This window comes from Ambystoma mexicanum, chromosome 3q (assembly GCF_040938575.1).
Source record: "Ambystoma mexicanum isolate Mex_15411 chromosome 3q, UKY_AmexF1_1, whole genome shotgun sequence".
NCBI lineage: Eukaryota > Metazoa > Chordata > Amphibia > Caudata > Ambystomatidae > Ambystoma > Ambystoma mexicanum.
The window spans coordinates 760732697-760753302 of record NC_090926.1 but is presented as its reverse complement, the minus strand read 5'-3'; the positions used below and the strand labels follow the sequence as shown (position 1 = coordinate 760753302).

General features: G+C 50.1%; 1 protein-coding gene across 3 annotated transcripts in view; it reads right to left on the bottom strand.

Moving 5' to 3' along the window:
• Positions 1-20606, bottom strand: part of GALK1 (galactokinase 1) — a 429466-nt gene that overhangs the window by 217294 nt on the left and 191566 nt on the right. The window lies entirely within an intron of this gene.

Here is a 20606-nt window from a genome sequence, read left to right as displayed (position 1 = left end):
CAACCCAGACCAAAGGAGGAGTAGGGCCCCGGCATCCCAACCCGGGCAATAACGAGTGCATAGACCATCACAGTGAGATAGCGTAATCACAAAGACAGCAAATGCAGCGAATAAACCCTTTCCTCGACATTCCCTCAGTTCTCATCAGCAAGGCCCTGGAGCGGTATCTCCATTTCAATAAATTTCGCCGCCTCTTCAGGGATGGTGAAGAAAAAGAGTTTGCCCCTGTGGGTGATTTTGAGTCTGGCAGGAAATAAAATGGCATATGGGACTTTGCGCTCCCGAAGCATCTTCTTGACGCCAAGGAACTGACGCCTTTCCTGCTGCACAGCCACTGAGAAATCCGGGAAAATTCGAATAGTGTTAGACTCCAAGCGCAGCTCACCCTTCTCGCGTGCCAGGCGGAGAATGAGGTCTCTGTCCCGGTAATTGAGGATCTTGGCTATAATGGGCCTGGGGATATCGCCAGGCTTGGGGCGCGGGGACAAGGCACGGTGAGCTCGCTCAACAGTGAAATAAGGGGAAAATTCCGGGTCCCCAAGCAAGTCCTTAAGTAGGCGCTCGACCGCCTCCTCCATACGACCCTTCAGGGCGGTTTCGGGAACCCCAATGATGCGTAGGTTGTTCCTACGGGAGCGGGATTCTAAGTCGTCACATTTGGCCCTTACGCTCTTCATGTCACGCGACAAGGCAGCCACAGTGTCCTGTAGTGTGTGTAGGTCGTCTTCGTTGGTCGAAATCCGATTCTCGGCCTCTGTAATTCTGGAGCCAGCCTGATCGACACGTGTTTTGAGCGAAGCCACATTAGCATTGATGTCGTCAAGCTTCTCATGAAAGGAGGCGAAATTTTTTGCCATCGATTCCATCATGGCAGTAAGATCAGGGGATGGAGCCCCGGGGCTCTGCTCGATATCAGGTTCCTCTGGCGTAGTTGATGCGTGGCCCCCCTCGGATCGAGGGACCGCTTTGGTAAATTTGTCCATGGCACCCCCTCTAGCGCCGCTCTTGGAGCGATTCGACATGGTCGACGGAAGAGAATGAGAGGGAGATGCAGAGCGAAGAGTAGCCAGATGTAGCGGCCCGTTCTGCTACGGGCACGTAGGAGGTGGCCAAGTAGGCCTAGGTTGGTAAAGCCCTGAGCCGGGAGACGATATGCGTGGGAATTGAAGATATGAAGCCAATGCAGGGCTCAGCAGAGGGACCGGCAGCCCACCCAGCACAGACCCAGTGATGGACTCCGCCAAGGCGAGCAGCGCGTAGTCAATAAGAGGTTGGGGCGCTGAGAGGGCGAGATGTGCGGAAGAGATGCCGCAGAGCCAGTGGGAACGGTCCGGTGCGGTAAAGTTCGCCGCCAGTGGCGGGCCCGGTTAACGTGGCGAGGATCAAGCAGGACCAGGGAGGCGGGGGTCCGTTAGGTGTGGAGCAGGACGCCCACCCTAGAGGAGGTGAGGTGCAGCGTAGGCCCAGGAGCGGAGTGAGGTCCCCATGCAGCCCCAGCAGCGGTCCATACATCCAGGCCTCAGCTGGCCATCCCGCCGGGAAGAAAAATACAGTCACCCCCGGATCTCACCTCGCAGTTCGCCGCACAACCGGTCAGGTCCAGGCAGGGCCGCCGCAGCACGCCGGACCTCCAGCAGCCCCCCGGGAGCGGAGGGAGAGGTCGCAGATCCGTGGGTCGCCCTCAGGGTCCGCAGCCGGGCGGGGGACGATCGCGAGCGGGCCCGCCAGCACACTCCCTCAGCCGCGGCCCGACAGCCGGCGCAGCAACGTTCCTCCCCCCGGAGGGGCGGGCAGGCGGAGATGGTTGTAACTCCGGGCCAGTGGCGTAGAGGAGCCGCGCCTAAGACGCAGGCACGATCCAGCAGCAAAGTGGGCGGCGGCGAGCGCCGAGTCGGGGCCCGAGAGACTCGGGAGACGAACGATGGCACAGGCCGCGCCGCCGCCCGCGTAGTTCGTGGGTGGATTGCGGGTACCCGGAGTCCGATTTCTTCCAGAAGTTGTTGTGGAGAGAGCCCCCAGCAGCAGCCGTCGTTAGTGCGAGGCAGGGTACCAGGATCAGGCAGGGAGCCGCAAATGTAATCGGATAGGTGGCGGCTAGGCGTGGAGCTCGAGCGCTAAGCGGCCATCTTGCAGGCTGCTCAACAGCGCCCCCTGGTTAGCAGATAGTTGAGTCTATATTTGATAAGTAAGTTCTTTGCAAAGAATTGCACATGAATATGTTGTTGAACGGCTGAGTTGTTTTCATTTAGGTGGATGAAATAGTCCCTACATTTCGAAGAGTGCGAGTGGAGGGCCAAGCTTTTTCTACCCTTGCACCTGCTATGCGGAACTCTCTCCCGGATCAGTTACGGGAGGTGAGTGTCCACCTGGGCTTCAGGAAAGCTCTGAAGACCTTTCTGTCTTTTTTTTATCTGTATCATAGAGGTTCTCCCTCCCCGGCTGTTTCTAGCGCCTAGATGTCTCTGGGCCATAGTTTAGTGGTTTACAAAATGCTATTACATTACAAATACAGGATGCTTAGATCTTCAGTTTGAGTGATGTGGTAGGTCGTTAATATCACTTGCATGAAGGATAGAATATACAACATACCACGCAGTGTGCACTCTGGGGTTTTATGTTCAAAAGAACAGAACTATTGGGACTCTAGACTGTTACTCAGGGGAAGCACATGGAAATGATAGTTCATTTTGGACCCCACTTCGGTGTGGTCGATTGGTGTGATAGTATAGCTGAAGTTTTACACCTGGGGTGGTGGAATTCGTTTTAAGGTTGAGATTTCGTTTATAAACCTTATATTTATTACTAGCAAAAGTACCCGTCGTCCGAATGGGTTTTGTAGAGAGACACGATAACACTCATCAATTGATATATGCAAATATCTTGGAAACAGTGCATCCTTGGGCCTTGAAACATGGTTTTCGAGGTCTCCATGTTCCTCGTATCGGGACCGGTCCTTCTACGACCACATTGATGTTTTGCTGATTTCAGGCAACCGTCTCATCTGTGAAGGTGCTGAAGTCCGGGGAAAGGGGTGGGATGTCCAAATGTTATGTAGCCAATCATGTCCGGAGGGATCCTTACAGGTAACTATGCAGAATGTGGTGCAGATTGGTGAAACGGTGTGGCATTGTATAAGGAACAACGCTTCACCAAGCCACAAACCCACACATTTAAAGTTTTACTGGAATCCAGGGAAAGCAGTGGGGTGTCCACATGTCGTGTAGCCAGTAATGTCTGGGAGGTCCTAACGGGTAACTATGCAAAATTAGGTGCAAATTGGTGAGTGTGGAATTATATAAGGAACAATGCTTTGCCACAAACCCAGCCACCCACACATTTTCACTTTTATAAATATAGATAGATTATGGGCTGAGAGCTAATCTACCTTCATCAAATGGAGTGTTAGTAATTTACTCCAAAGAATAATTTGTGAATTTTGTGCGTGTATTCTAATGTAGATGACATGCTCTGAAGAAGAGTTGTTTGAACTCGAAACACGTCAGACCGCATAAAAGAACTTGCATGCCATCACTAAGATTTTAAATTGTGTTTGTAACTCTGCTTTGTATGAAACATTCTGAACTGACCATTACTTGGACGCTGATGATAATGTTCAATTAAATGTTCATATTATTTAAAGGAAGCAATGACTACCTGCATATTATTTAGGACGCGATTATTACCTGCGTACGATTCATTATAAAAAAAAATGTATAGGATTGGGCAGTGTGCAACAATTGTCCACATTGAATGATCGATGTGGCCCATAGTACGAGATCAGACTTCAACCACAGGATGCAATCACAGCCCACGGGTACAGATTGGATGATCAGGCCTAAACTTAGACCTCAGTCAAAGACGGAGTTCAAGCCTCCTTCACAGCTCCAAGGTCAGGCATCCATCAAACAAAGTGAGATGGATTCTTAGTCAAAGGCCGTGATATCTGGGCTAGGTTATGTTGTGAGGGGACTGCATGTTTGGATGTACCCTTTACGAACATGTCACAGTCAGGCGAGGAGGAGGAGGAGTCGGGATGAGGGGGAAGCGTGAGGATATTAAAAAAAAAAGTTAACAAAGCGAGAGAAAGTCTCTGTGTCCTTTTCCTTTTAAATGTAATACATTCCGGCCAAAAACCGGTGGCATGGAAACAAGCCCGTTTCCGAGTGCAGCCACGTCTGCTGCGACATCCAGTGAGGCTACGTGGGTAGCCATCCATCCTTGCGTCCACCGACGCGTCCAGTAGGAGCCCCTCCGGCGTCCTGCGTCCACTGACGCGTCCTCCATTCTCCTGCTGTTAGAATCCAGCCCAGAATGTTGCCAGTGGCTACGGCGAGACGGCAGAGCGGGCCAACGGCCGCATGTTTTCCCCAGAGGCTGAACTGCTGCATAATACGCGAACCGTAGTGCGCACGTCGGGAGGCCTGGGAGCCTCATTCCCGTCACTGCGATGAGTTGCATTGCGCAGCTGAGCCACGCTGCCGCGGCCTAGGCTGCCTGGAGAGCCATCACATGGCCAGAGGTTCCCATATACACGTTGGTGTGGCTGCTAGTGAAGTGGAACACGGAAAAAGCACGTGGTTCTGTCAAACCATATGAATTGTTTAAAATCACACCTAGTCCTCAGCATTAATTTGATTTTGAATACTTATGACATGCACCTGACGAGCTAAATCGTATCTGGGCACAGATTGCACCAGCAAACGGGCCGCCATTACATAACGGACTGCCCCAAACGAACTAGAGCAAAGCTGAAACCTGAAACCAATGTTGTTTCTTTATACTGTAACCCACCTGTGCCAGCTATTTAAATAGGTAGGTTTTCAGTGCCATACAAAACTGATCATGTTTTTTTGGGACTGAATTTCCTTTGGTAGTCTGTTCCATAGTTTAGGGCCATACACACAATCTACGGTCACCTCTAAACACATGATTGGACCCAAGAATTTCCAAGAGCAGCTGGTCACTGGAACCACCGGGGTGGTACAGCCGAATTTTCACAGATAGGTATGATGCAGCCATATTATTTACACTCAAACACAAAGCACAGGATTTTAAAATCTATCCGGTCCTTCACTGTGAGCCAATGCAAAGATCATCAGAAATTGGAGATTGGACAGCATTAGACCCTAAGGGAAGTGAAAGAAAGAAATCTTAAGATTTCATAACTACATACTATTGATTTATGTTACATGTGACGGGTCCCACATCAGACTACCGGCACTGCTGACTCCCAGCAGAGCACCAGCCAACACCAGCACGTTCACACTGGCATCGTGCAGCAAGGGCCACGCGTAGAGCTGCGGACCACACAACATTGCTGAGGAGAGTGGAAGGTAGATGCCAGGAGTGCTGAGTAGGCTTCCACATACAGGAGGCAGTGTCCCGGGCGCCGCAACAGCTGATAGACAACAACATAATTGAGACGGCAACTGGTCCCACACAGTGAATCTCACCCCTGGTCATAGTGCCAAAAGAAGAGAATAAAATAAGACTATGGGTGATACCAAGAGGACCGCCAGTGAATGAGGCCGTGTTGTCCTCAGCTCCGCTCTCTGCGAATAAAAGAAACAGGCCGGGCATTCGTGATTTGGATGCAGGCTGGGCAGTGAAGCACCCAGAAGAGGCAGAATGGAGGGGTGACGCAGGTTAGTAGCCTGGTACGCCCCCGGGAGAGGAGCGGCCCTCGTAGATGCAGAGGCACGGAAGGCAGTTAACAGAGGAGCTGGCTTGGGAGAATATGTCTTGCAGCGATGCAGCAAGAGTTGTCGGGCAGCTGAAACGGAGGTAAGGAAGGCAGCGCAGAAGAGAACCCCAGGCAGAGTAAAGGAGCCAGAGCAGAGGAATTGAACGGCCGGTGAGGGGGGGGATCGTGGCGGGAGTAATATCCCCATACAGGATGGCTGCCTAATAAGGATATATTGGACCCCTGGGGTTGACCGCGTGTTCCCTGAAGGAGCTATTAAAGTAAGCCACGGTGGCTGAAGTAGACCATAGTGTGGAGGCCTGCGAGATGGAAGAAAGAAAGGGTGAGGTGTGGGCAGCAGGTCCGGTGGCAGGCGTGGGAGGAAGTAAGGGAGTCGGGACCGAGGAGGCAAATGCGCAAACTGAACGGGAATGCCAAGAAGATAGCATCCATAGGAACGCCATCAGAGCTCTTGGAGGTGGAATAAAGCGGGAAAACAACAGATCCGCAGTGGCAAAGTGGAAGTTGGAAGGGCATACAGAGGGAAGGAACCAAACACTAGCTAAGTGGCATGTGCATAAGAGAAGCATAGGGGAAAGAGTGAAACCTAACATTTGCAATTTGCACAGTTATAATTTCCCAAAACAAGTGGTTGTGCCATACATTCTGGTGGTGAAGGGACACTCAGATGCCAGGAGCGAAAGGGAAGGGCACTCAGGCCAGCAGGAGGCAACCCCAAGGGGCTCAAGAAGGACATTTGGAGCGCTGTTGGAGGCAAGGTGACGGGGGGCAAATTAAAATCAAAGAATGGAGACACCAATGAGAAGATAAGGGGCGCCCAAGAGTCTGTAGAGATGCCTCTTAGTAAAGAAGATCAAGGAATGCCTCAAGAATATTGAGGGGAGAAAGACCAACACGTTCCAAGAGCAGTTTGCATCATTGCGAGACGAACTTAGAACCTCGTTGACCGAAGTCAAGGGTGAAGTGAAGACACTAGGAGAAAGAGTGGATGTAACTAAACAAGGTCTGGTGGAGACATCGAAGGAGGTATGTCAGAATAGTGAACTGTTGGACCAACCGGTTAGGGTCTCCCATAATCTGGAACTGCAAGCAGACGACCCGGAGAACAGGTCACGTCAGTCCAATATACGTGTGAAAGGTTGGTGTGAAAAAATCCCGGACATAGACTTGAAAAACACAATGCAACAATGTTTCGGGAACTTGCTGATGGATGTGCAGCCAGAAGAGTTTGGGATTGATTGAATACATAGAGTGGAGAGCCATGGGCCAAGTTACGCAGGCTCTCTTTACAAAGCATATCCCATATAAGTGGACGTTTCCATTTGGACTGCTGTTCAGCTTAGAAGGAGTGCAACATCATTATTACAATGTGTGCAGATGGCCTAACATTGTTGAATTTGGAGGAAGAGGATGGCCAAGAAGATAGACAACCAAGGTCCTCCTTCCAGCGAGGGGTGAGACAGTGGGAATGGTCCACGGTACTGGGAGGTTGGGTGGTAGAGGGGCAAGATTGAAAGGTCCGGGAAGAGGAGGCCAGGGATGAGGGGCGGAGGAGGGACAGGGATAGATTCTTGCTGAAGGGAGGGGATACAGCCAATATGGGAGGGGGAGAGGAGGTAAGAGGAGGTTGATATTGGTTACCTACCCTGGAGCGGAGTGCTGCTGTGTACTATTTTGGAATCTGTGGGAGGCGTTAGGATATTTCCAGATGGGGGTTACCTCACATATTTTCATGGACCAAGGCTTGGGGGAGTGTTTAGTTGGGTGTTTTGGGGCGTGGGCCGGGGACAAATGGGCGGAAGGTGAAATTATCTGGAGATTAGGGAATAACAAAGAAGGCTATAGATTCTATTCCTATGTCTTATATTTAAAGTCTTATAGCTTAATGTGAGGGGAGTAAACTCCCCAGTGAAGCATAAAAAAGTGGAAGCATTAATGAGAAGGGAGGGGGGCGGAAGTTATCATGCTACAACAAACACATATAAAGAAAGCTGAAAAGTCGGCTATTAGATGGTGGCAATTCTGATGGGGTTCAGAGATACGCTTAGGGCTAAGGTGGTGAGGGTCCAGGTGGATGTGGAGGGCGGGGATCTCTTTGTAATAGTGCAATTGGAGCATGAACAAGTCACCATAGCAATGGTCTATGCACCCAACTCAGGACAGGATAGCTTTCTGCGTGAGGTGGCAGCGAAACTAGAGTGCTTTGCAGTGGGTGAGATTTTTACTCTTAGGAGATTTTAATTTGATATGGGATCCCAAGAAGGATAGGGATAGGAGGGCGGGGATCATCACTTCCATCATGGGCACTGAAGGAAAGCTTTGATTACCTGACCTTACGAGACGTATGGCAGACCAGGAACGGAGATGAGAAGGGATACACGTGTTTCTCACATATCTATCAATCTTTGTCAAGAATAGACTACGTGTGGGCAACAACTAGGCTGATGGGAGAGGTGAAGAAGTCGAACTCAGGTCAATCATGCCACACTGCTGTTATCGATTAAGGAACACGTGCACAGTAGTGGGTTGTGGGCAATGAACGATTAAAGGGTGGCAGAGGTTATTGGGGACAAGATAGACCAGTGTTTTCAGGCTAATGATAGCATGGATTTTTTGCCAGAGGTGATTTGGGAAGCCTTCAAGCAAGTGATGCGAGGGGAACTCATTTCATTAAGAGCACAGAGGAAGAAACAGAGAATAGCAATGGAGAAGGACTTTGAGTCCCAATTAAAGAATACCCAGTACGCCTTAGTTAAGCGCCGAACAAAACCACTGCACAAAAGTCTAAGGGAATTGCAGACGAATTGGAGCTACCCAAAGGGCAGAGAGATCATAGTTAGCAACTAAGCAGAAGTATTATATATGGGATAAAGCAGATAAGTTGCTGGCTCGGCAGTTGAAGGTATCAGAAGCAGCTAGGATGGCCCAGCCAATTGTACAACCGGACGGGTCTACTGTCACTGACTCAGAGACCATTTTAGAGGCATTTGCCAAATTTTATGAAATGTTATATGCCTCGGGAGGTCGGACCCACAGGTTGTGAAACAATACTGTTTAGATATATCAATACAGAAAATAACACCTATAGATAGAGATGGCCTTGACGGGGACATAAGGGAGGATGAGGTGGAGACAGCTATCAGGGCATTACCCATGAACAAAGCCCCTGGGCCGGGCATTTTACAAGAAGTGTGCAAGCAAGTTGACCCAAAGCTTGGTAGGGCTATTTAATTCAATTGCAGTTAAAGGGGGAGTGACAGCAACTATGACAGAGGGGAAAGTAGTGGTGTTTGGGAAACCGGTTAAAGACCTGACCAAATATGGGTCATATCGACCTATTTCGCTGATGAATATAGACGTGAAAGTGTACACAGGGGTGTTGGTGGCGAGACTGGTGCCTCTTCTTCCAAATTTAATTACTACAGACCAATCCGGGTTCATTAGGGGGAGACACACATGGGATAATACAAAAGAGTCATTCACTTGATAGAGAAGGTTAATGCAAAGCAGATCCCAGCGGTATTGGTGTCTTTAGACGCATAAAAGGCATTTGACCAAGTGGAGTGGGCTTTTTTGTTTACTACAATGGAAAGTATGGGGCCAAGTTTATACAGATGGTTGAGGCAAATTACAAGGCTACCATAATGCGTTTGTCGATTCACAAGCAATTATTCAGTAAAATAGAAATATGATGAGGTACAAGGCAGGGATGCCCATTGTCGTCACTGCTTTACACTATATACTTAGAGCTGTTCCTGGTCAAACTCCGGCACAAGGCGGTAATAAGTGGTATCCCTTCGGAGGGAGGAGTATAAAGTTGCCACCTTTGCAGAGGACATGCTGTTAACCTTGTTACACCTTGGACCCCACTTCGTATTTCACAGATGGAAGGATGGCTACCATAAAAATGGTGATACTCCCAAGGGTGCTTTATTATTGCCAGACTCTCCCAATACCAATCCCGCATCAGTTTTTTTCACAGCATTGAACAAAATGGTCTTAAGATTTATATGGCACAATAAAACTCTGAGGGTAGCATTGCGCATCTTAATGGCATCTAGGGATAATGGGGGGTTGGGACTTCCGAATTTTATAAAATTGTACGAGGCCGCACAGCTGGGAGTGCTGAGGGAATGGCTTATGGGGGAATTTATGGAAACCCTGGGCTAGGATGGACAGGGCGGTAGCAGGGTGCCCACTTGAGGGGATCCTCTGGCTATATAGGCAGGACCGAACACAGAACACATGGATAAGTGATATACTGACCTGTGTGTGATATATGGGACCACCTACTTGAAAAGGGGTGCATATCTACGCAAGTGCCCCCTTCCCTCCGTTATTTGGGAACCCACAATTTCAACCAGGAACCATACAGGGAGTGTTTAGACAACGGCAGAAGGTGGGGTGTACAAAGTTGCGGGACATGATGCAGGGGACCGAGATTCGCACTTTTATGGAATGTAAGCCGGACACAGGACTATCGGAAACCGATAGAATGGAATACTACCAACTGCGACACTGGATAGCCAGCTATGGGGGGAGGGCAGCAGCGGGGAGAGATCTAACAGTGTTTGAAAAGTTCATCACTACACGCACTGGTAACAAACAACTAGTATCAAAGCTTTACTCGATTTTATTAAAAGGGGACTCCGATCAAACTTGGGGTTATATACATAGATGGGAAAGGATATTGGGGATTGATATACCAAGGGAACATTGGGTACTTTTGTAGGCAAAAATCCCTAAGCTGATGAGGTCGATCCAGGTTAGAGAAGCTTGGTATAGAATCATAGTTCAATGGCACTACTAGCCAGAGAAATTTGATAAAACATACCCGGCAAGTATGGATCAGTGTTGGAGGGAATGCGGCATGAGTGGGGATTGGAAACACACCTGGTGGGAGTGCCCAGCACTTCAGGAATTTTGGGAGGAGGTCACCACTCAGACAAGGGTAGCATTGGATGCAGTTTTGACTCCAAGAGAATAGATGCGTGGGTTATTTGATCCGGGGGTCTGCCTGCCTTCTAGGGTGCATAGTAAAGCTTTAATGTTAATGATTATAGCTGCATGGTTGGTCATTGCGAAATTTTGAAAATAGAAAATGCCCCCAACGACAAGGGACTGGTTATTTAAATTGTGGGACTTTATGGCAATGGAATGGATGATGTATAAACTTCAGGGCGAAATAATTAAATTTCAACAACATTGGTCAATGGTTCTGGACTTCCTTAGTGGAGACTATGTACGTCATTGGTGCCCACACAATATGACAATATTGGACATAATGTAATCCCGTAATTGTGCAGAGTAGTAAAACAAAATGAGACTATTGCTTCTGCTGGAGGAGGGTTGGGTGGGGGGGTGGGTTTAAACAAAAAAAAAGAAATAAAGAAATATCAGACTATGGGCCTCATTCCAGGGTTGCCGGTCTGGTAAAAAAGTGGCGGTAACAATGGACTACGGCACTTTTACCAGAATGGAAAACTACGCATGAGGCAGACCACCATAGGCGGAAACATTGCCACTGGTAAACAGACATCCATTAAAAATGTGGGGAACGAGTCTAGAGGTGCTCCCAATGCAGCATGGAGAAGATGAAAAGGTCACACCTTCCACTGACACTTCCAAACATCACAATGCTGCCACTGGCTGCAGTCAGTATTGACCTGCAGCTGCTCCAGGCCAACATAGCCCTGCAGAAGCTTGAGGAACAACAGAGGGCACAAGAGGCACTGGACAGGAGGATGAGGAGGAGAGGCGCCATGCAAGGCATGCACACATACCCAATGTACGGCCCACACCATGGACCCTCAGTGACATAAATCCTAACCCTGTACCGCCTCGACAGGGAGAGTATAGCATATGTCCTCATCAGGATCCAGGGAGTCATTGAGAGCAGGATTGACATCCGCACAGCCATACCACTGCTGGTGAAGGTAGTGTCGGTCCTGCATTTTCTAGCAACGGCACATTCCAGACTAATGGAAGTCAGCTGCATGGACTAGCACAGCCAACATTCTTCAAAGTATTGGTGGAGGTGCTGGATGCACTCCTGCTGCATGTGGGACAGCATATTGCACTCCCAACCACCCTGACACAGGTGAATGCCACTAAGGCAAGGTTCTACGCCATGGCAGACATGCCCAAAGTGGTAGCTGCGCTGGATTGCACGCATGTCGAGCTGGTTGCACCCCATGCCCAGGAGGAACTCACAGGAACCATAAGCAGTACCATGCACTGAACGTCCAGGTTAGCTGTGATGCAGACCTCATGATCACTCACTGCTGTGCCTGGTTCCCAGGCTCAACCCATGATGTTATGGTCCTGAGCAACAGCATGCTGCCAGCGTACATTGAGGGGCACAGAGGACAACGTACCTGGGCATTGGGTGAGTAGAAGTCACAATACACTGAGACAGCTGTATTGGTGGGGAGTAAAAGGGGGGGCAGGGAGTAGTCACAATGCCAATGATTGGTCTGGGAGGTCCCCCACATACACCGGACCCACAACCTCCCCAATCCCCTCCTGCCGACGAGAGGCTGCTGTACACAGTCATGTGACATGACGCACTGAGCAGCAGTGAATGGCTATATTGTGCAACCCAAACAGGTCACAGACACAGGACAACAGCTACCACAATGCAACAGTGCCAAACACACAGAAAGCATGGCTTGCAATTGGGCCCGGACATGGGTTTGTAGGTGAGCAGAAACCATGTGTTCAGGGGTGCAAATGTCCCTCGATGAGGTGTACATCCAACATGCCACAACACACCCCTGCACCAATGACAAATGGCACGGTCAGCAGGAGCACCCATCCGATCATCATACAAGTGAATCAATGTGCTGGATGGCACACTGTGCGTCAGAATGGGATGCCGAACCACAGAGACACATTGTGTGTGTGGAAGGACACGTGCAAGCTACGGGCCTGCATCACAGCAATGTGAACCAGACACATGGGGTGCACACCATACATAAGATGTGTGTCAGATGAAATGACACAGTGGGACCCCTCAGCAGGAAAAGACACGGCATGTGAACCAAATCAGTCCTGTGTGCGCACAACCAGGGCTGATAGGCATGTAGGGTGTGAGCATCATTAAGCATGTATTACAGCCCCCGCTATGTAGGTGGGGGCTCTCACTGGAATGGCCCACTGCCCCCATCAGACTTGAGCAGGACCCCCTTAACTTCTAGTGACTTCATCAAACTATGCCCATCCCTACCTCCTTACCACTATCTCTTCCTTGCCAATCATCCCTCTGCCACTGACACCTGTGGCCTGGACCTTCATGCCACTCACAGGTTACCAGGCCCCTGCCAACTCGACACCACCACCCTCCTGCCCCCCTTCCCACCACCACCCTAGAGGGCACCCCACTCGGTGGATGTGCACACCAACCCTGGGTCCACTCCGGCTTAGCACCCTCCCACCCTGGAGCCCCTCAGTGCTTCACGCCGGGGCCTGCATCAGCACTTGCCCATAACCTATGCCCCTCCCCTATCTCCTGCATGTCTCTTTACAGCACTTGAACGTCCAAATGCCACAAGGCCTAGTACGGCCACGATTGCATATGTACTGTCATTTGGCATTGTTGTTTACTTCTCTTGTCGCTTCCCCATATTGCTGTGTTGGGCCCGGAAAATCGTAGTATCAGCGCCTTATGAAAGGAACACTAATTGAAATGAACATAAATGACAGAAAAGTACACTCCACATCCAATGGCCATATGCAAATAGGTGCTGTGCTACCACATGTGACCTGCCCTGTTACACTGATCATTGTGATACTGCTGTAATGATGCACCCATCCATAGTACCCAATGACATGCTCCCATGTCTGTCCTTCTTGCAGGTGGCTCCGGATATCTGAAGTTCCAATGGTTAATGACTCCCCTAAGGAATCCCCAGACACCACAGGAGGTGGCATACAATTGTGCCCACATTCGGACCAGGGTGGCAATTGAGCGCACATTTGGCCTGTGGAAGGCACGCTTCCGGTGTCTAAATCGTACAGGGGGAGCTCTGATGTACAAGCCAGACAAGGTGGGCAAGATCGTGCTTGCACGAGCCATGTTGCACAACATATGCATCCGGCATAACATACCCCTGCCCCCAGAAGTGGACATGCCCTTCTCACCCCCAGATGATGATGCTGATGCTGTGCCTGTGGGTGGCACACATGAGGACACTGTGCGTGCAGAGGCCAGGCTGGGTCGGATTGCTCGCCAGGAGCTAATTGGTAGCTAATTCTACCATTATCCCTAGCAATGCATCCTTCACTGTTAAATGCACACAATAAAGGCATGTACACAATGATTAATGTCTGATCAAGGGTGCAAGTGTAAAGTATTTATATTGTAAAGTGTCAATCAAAATATACATGTATTGAGCATCACATCACCCGCCCAAACAGTACACATCAGCAACATTACTTTGTTTGCGCCTCACTTTAAGGCGCATTTGGGCTTGGGGTATGCTTCCTGGAGCCTTGTGGTAGGGCGGCGCATGGAAGGTCGCCTAGGTGTGCTTTCATGTGACCTCTCAGTGGGCGTAGTGGAGGTTGAGGGTTCGGAACCCTGTGCACGGATGTATTGCAGCATTAACTGCATGGCCTGTGTTAGGGCCTCTGCTGAGGCAGATGTGGCGTATGTGTGCTTGCGAAGTATGACCATGGCAGCTGTTGCATTACCTAGGGCACGTGCCATGCGGCGGGTGCACCCCTGCATGCAGTTGCGTATTTCACGTATCTCGGTTAGTTGTTTCCCTGCCATTGTGTGGATGTCCACCTGCTGGCGCTCTATCTGGTGCAGATGTGACCGTATTGCACGCAGGTTGACATCAGGCAGTGGTGGCGGGCTATGTGGGCTTAGGGATGTGACTGGACTGAAGCCAGGTGTGGTGTCCCCCTCATATTGCTCATAAGTCTCCATGGTCACATCCTGTTCCCCATTGGAGTCGGGCTCCTCAGTAATATCCACCTGTGGAATCTGGCAGCAGGCATGGCAAAAGGTGGTGCTGGTGTGTGTGGGGGCGCTGTCCTGTGGCACATGTACACTGTCACCGCCTGTGCTGTAGTTGGAGGGCACAACAGTGTTTGCAGGTGGCACTGGTGCCACTGCCAGAGATGGTGGTGGCTGGGCAGCTGCAGGTGTTCCCGCTGGTGGCTGGGTGGGCCCGCAGAACTGAAATGGTGCCCGCTGTGGCCTGCAGTGGGTCTGGCCTGCACAGGAGTGGTGGCTTTCCTGTTGGCTGCATGCAAGGGTCCTGCCTCGTTGCTGTCCATGGAGGAGGCACCTGTTGGGGAGACGAGATGAGTTGTTAGCTCTTTGCCACACATGTCGTCAGTCATGCATTCTACCCATCCTATGATGTGTGTGTCCCAGTGTTGTTGGTATCATGCGTCATACATGGGTCATATTCTTCAGATGGGTGGCCATGCAGGGGCTGGGGGGGGGTGAGGATCATGCGTGGTGGAGCAGGGGGTTATGCTGGGTGTGTGTGATGTGCATGCATGCGTGTTCATCGGGGTGCTACTGCCATGGACGGGTTGCAGTGCATGACATGCCATGGGTCAAGCCACTTGCCATGCCCGTTACTCTCTGCTCTGCTGGTGGATGCATGCAAATGGGAGGGGGATGCACATGTACATGCACTTGTACTTACTGGCATCTTCTTGGTTCCCTGCTCCTGTCTCAGCGCCTCCAATGCCCTAGATCCCCTCCATGTGGAGGATGCTGCTGAGGTGCTCCTCCCACAGCGGGAGTTGTACGGGTTCCATGGTGCCGCCACCAGTGGCGGTGCACTCCCTCCTGTGCTTGGCTATGGCTGCGCGGACCTTGGCCTTTAGGCAATCCCACCTCTTCCAACAGTCCTTTCTTGTCTGGGGAGCAGTCCCGACAGCTGTCACATTGGCCACCACCTCACCCCATATGGCACTCTTGCTCTGGCAGCTTGTCATGCACTGCCTAGCTCCAAACAACACCTCTGCATACTGCAGCGCATTTTCCACCAGGGCTGTATGTTCAGCATCAGCAAACTTTTGTTTGCGTTGGCAGGAGTCCTTGCCTGGTGTGCTGTGCTCCTGGGACACCTTTTTCCGGTAGTTCTGGGCCTGGATGGCTGTGAGAACCAGGGGATTCAGTTGGCTTGGGGTTTTTATAATGGCTGCTGCACTTCTTCCGGTTTCCGCAGCATTTCTGTTTCCCGCGCCGGTATAAACGCCATTCCGGTGTTACACCCATTTGTTTGTGGCGGATCCGTTAGCTCTGTCATTTTCTATCCGGTATTGCTCGATGTTCTACCCCTTCATCCGCTAATACCGGCAATCAGTACAGCAGGGATTCCGTTGCACACCCAGCAGGAAACACTAAAACCGCATTGCCAGCAGGGCTCAAGTCGAGGGTGCATGCGGGTGGACGGGGTACAACCACTTTTTTCAGAGGGTGTCATCGGCTGCACAGGATGTAATCGGCTGCAGAAAAATTTCAGGAGGCCATCAGGCAGCTGCTCATCCCAGTGAAGCCGGCATTTAATTACTCTGATGACATTCTAATATCCCAGGAAGAACATGATCATGCCCTCATGGCTATGTGTGACATCCCGAGTAGAGCTGGACTTACATTGAACTATGAGAAGTGCAATATCAGCAAGGACAAACTACGTTTCCACAACCACATCCTCGCCCAACATGAACAGCCCATGGCACCGGCAAGTTGTGTCATTGCCTATGCCAGCCGGGCGATATCCCAAACAGAAAGTGCATACTCACAGGCAGAGAAAGAAAGTTTGGCTGCAGTCTGGGCATGTGAGTAATTCCACCACTTCGTAATAGGGAGATTCACACTTGTAACTGACCACCAAGCCCTCCGGTCTGTGTTTGCAACCAGAGGACGAAGATGCAGCTCAGGATAGAGAGATGAGGCATCCGCCTCCAGGAATACGATTAAGACATCATCCACAGGCCAGGACGGACAACAAGCCAGCCAACTACATCTCACGGCACCCGAGTTCAAAGCAGCAGTCACTGCGAGAAGGGGATGCAGAGTATCTTTGCTACTTAACTCAGCAGGCCATGACACCGGCACGGACAATGGAAGAACTGGCACAGGTATCACATGAAGATCCGTCCATCAGCATGGCCAGAGAACTAACAAACACCAACAAGTAGAAGGACTATGAGCAACAGTTTACGCGGCACAGAGGTGTCAACAAGCAAGAAATAGAATGGAAGGCAAAAACATGTACGGAGCTAGCCATGTCAGAACAAGGGATACTGCCGAGAGGCTGTCACCTCATCCTACCATACTCCCTGCCAAGGGGCCTGGTGTTGCTGGCACACGAGGGACACCCAGGGGTGTAGGCGACTATGAAGATGCTCAGGCAGACTGTACAGTTCCCGTTCATGGATGTCGTGGTGGAGGAGGCGGTCAGGAAATGTTTCCTGTGTCAATGTGTGGCCAAGAGTGATCTGCCGCTCCCACTACAAGTGACAGTAATTCCCAAGATGTAGTGGTACAAGGTCGCAATGGACTTCTATGTATCATTGGAAACTGGAGACTAGTTACTGGTGATCATGGATGAGTTTGAGGTTTCCATTTTTAAAGAGGACTGCCTCCACAGCATTCACTCAGGTGGTGGGGGCATTCACCACACCCTGAAAACGGACAATGGGCTGCCATTAAATGGCCAGGAGTTCCACAAATTCACGAAACACCCAAGGTTCACAAACCAGACGATTACTCTGCTGTGGCCTCAGGCCAATAGCATGGCGGAACGTTTCATGTCGTATATAAAGAGGACAATACAGAAGGGATGCCACATCAGATCTTGTGCCGAATGTTGCGACACTACAGAAACACACCCCACACTGTGACGGGAGTACTGCCCGGTGACCTGAGGAGAGCTTACAATGTAAAGACACAGCTACCCCAGGCAGAAGGATTGAATCGGGCCCAGGCAAGAGAAATGGAAATCATGGAAACAAATGTACGAGAGAGAGATGCCCGAGACAAGGAAATGGCCAAAGAGAAAACTGACTTGGTGAGAAAGGCGAAGATGAAGGGCTTTGGTGAAGGAGATGAAGTCCTAGTAAAGCAAAGGATACAAAGAAAGACTGATTTGAGATATAAGAGCATGCCATTGCGAGAGACAGAAGTGAAAGGGACAATGGTCACTGCCACCAATGGGAAGAAGGAAGCGATCAAGAACGCGTCGTTCTTCAAGTATCTAGTACCTGGGGGAGACAGACTCTGACCAAGAACATACCAGGGTGCAGATTACACAAGAAACAACACGAGAAGAAGAAGGAGCCGTATAGCAGAAAGGGCCAGTCCCCCTAGAAGTCGAGAAGATGGGGAAGACGACCGGCCGAGACGGATCATTAAAAGACCCAGCAGACTCAGTGAAGAAATATGAGATGGACGTAAGGAGATGTATGGGTAAGGTGTTGTAAGGGGACTGCATGTTTGTACGTGCCCTTTAAGGACACATCAGGGGAGGAGTAGCAGTCAAGACAAGGTGTTAGGGAGAATTCTCTCTTTAAGCTGAATTTCCTAACCTAGTGAGTCCCCCAGCAGCTTTGCTGGATTTCTGGAGTTTGTTTTTTTCTCCTGCCAAGAGTGAGACTCTTTTCCTCCCACTCTTGGACATGATTCATGGTGTTCCTTTGACTGTTTATGTATTTTATGGGCTATGGGGTCCTTTACTCCATAGGGTCTCATGTGTTTTTACTATGTGTGTTACACAGCACCCTCCGTGCAGTAACACAGGGGTGTCATAGTGACACCCCACCATAGACTCCATACCCTGGGACTGACTACTGTCTCCCAGGGCATGTAAAGTCACCATTGGCTTTACTAGTCCCAAATTATTAACAGAAACCAGTACAAACCATCATATTGTGGACGTACTGGTCGGGGCAATTCGATTGCCCCGGGGTCTGTTAGTCGAGGGGGCACGTCTCCGTCCCCCCTGATTGAGTTTTGGCTGGTGGCAGTGGATACCACTTTATATTCGACCGTAAATATTTCCCTATGGGATTTTCCCATTGTTCGAGGCTACCAACTTTAATTATTTAATTCTCATAGCCTCGAACATACCGCCGGTTTATTTAATTAATATTAATTCGCCGGTTGGTATTTTTTGCCATTCGATTCTAAAATGGCGTTTGTGTTCTTGGCTGCGACTCCAACCCAAGTCGAGCCCTTTCTTCCACTTTTTGGCGGGCTTCTCCACAGAAGCCTCCAAAAGTGGTGCCACTCTGTCTTGGTACCACAGGGGGTGTGGGAGGGGGTTTAGGCACCCTGGACTGAGTTACCTTGGTAACTCACGTCGCACTCTTGTGTGATTGGCCCAAGTGGTGAGCCGGCCGGCTCACCACTTAGCATGTTTGATTGACAGCTAGGCTGAGTGAATGGGGGTATGCTGCATAAAAGCAGGGCTTTGGGGACTGGAACTTCAGAAGTCACCACAGGACCTGAGAATCCGACGAGGGAGAAGCTGAGCCGACCTACCACGACGACACCACCGGTGGAGCCCTGCGGAACCGACTCACCACTTCCCGACGACAGAGAAGATCTCCCGGCTGGAGAGGCATCTTCCCCTGACTGGTGGGCACAACCAGTTTACCTTCTTCTCTTCGCACCCCAGACCAGTCTGTGGTCGAATTTCCCGTGCCAAGCACCCCGGCAGCCGGATAGCCACTTACCACTGGACCGCGAATCCACGGACCACTCCCTGTACCTGAGAAACTCTGCGGCTGGTTTCTTCCCTGGCAGTGCAACGGACTCCTGTCTTCCTCCCCGACGAGATCCTCTCTTCCCCCGGATGAAGCACCGACTTGCATCCGCTGCCAGGAACAACTGCCCCTGCTGGAGTATTCTCACCACTTTAAGGTACCGTGTCCGCCAGGCCTCCCTTTCTAAAGATTGCTACAAGGTAATAATAACCCCTTAACCTTCTGGACTGGGCTGGCCCCCTTGACCATCTAACTGGTCCCTTTCTTTGGTCCAACTCCTTTTTGAACCGTTACAAGACTTTTGTGCACTGCAACCGTGTGACCTTGGACACATTTCGTTTTGATCCTCTTAAAGCGGATCTGGCCTACTGACTCTGAATTCACTATGTTACTTTGCCTTCCGCTCTTGTTGTGTTTGTGAAAAAGTGTTGGGATCCGTTTCAATTTATTCTCTGCTTTTCTCTCCCTTGTTAAAAACGAATTATTAGAGTGCCATCTACGTTAAGCGCTCACCGCTGTCTGAAAATAAGTGGGGCTTTACTTAAGACTTGTCTAATATTCTTTTAAGGGAGTGTATATGTTTTAGTGACTGTGTTTTTGAATTGCTTACTATTAGTGCCTGTGTGTTTTTCTAGATGTGGTTTCAATAAATAATTATCTCTCTTTTACACCAAGCCCTGGTCAGTGTTTACTGGTTCTATTGTGTTCTCTTGACCTATTGTGAATACTCCATATACTGCCTAACTCTTCTTGAGGGAAGTCTGACTGCTCAGCCACAGGTACCAAGTGAATCTGTGTGGTACAGACTGCTACCAAGTGGGTTTACTGCCAAACACCTGTAGTCCTAAATCTTTTGCAGTGGTCCCAGAGGGAACTGCACAGGTTTCTGCCTAACACAAGGAGAGGTGTGAGGATATATAATTAAAAGTTAACGAAGCAACAGCAAGTCTCTGTGTCCTTTTCATTTTACATGTAATACATTCCGGGCAACAAGTTACAGATACTGTTAAGCAAATGAAGGGGTCAGGGGATAGTTCTTGGTAGAGGTTCTCATGGGACTAATTGCTGCTGGCAATAAAAGAAGAGGTAGAAGAGGTAGTGTACAGCCCTCAGCAGTTAGTTATGCTACAAATAGTGTTCTCTCGCTACCATAACATCAGAG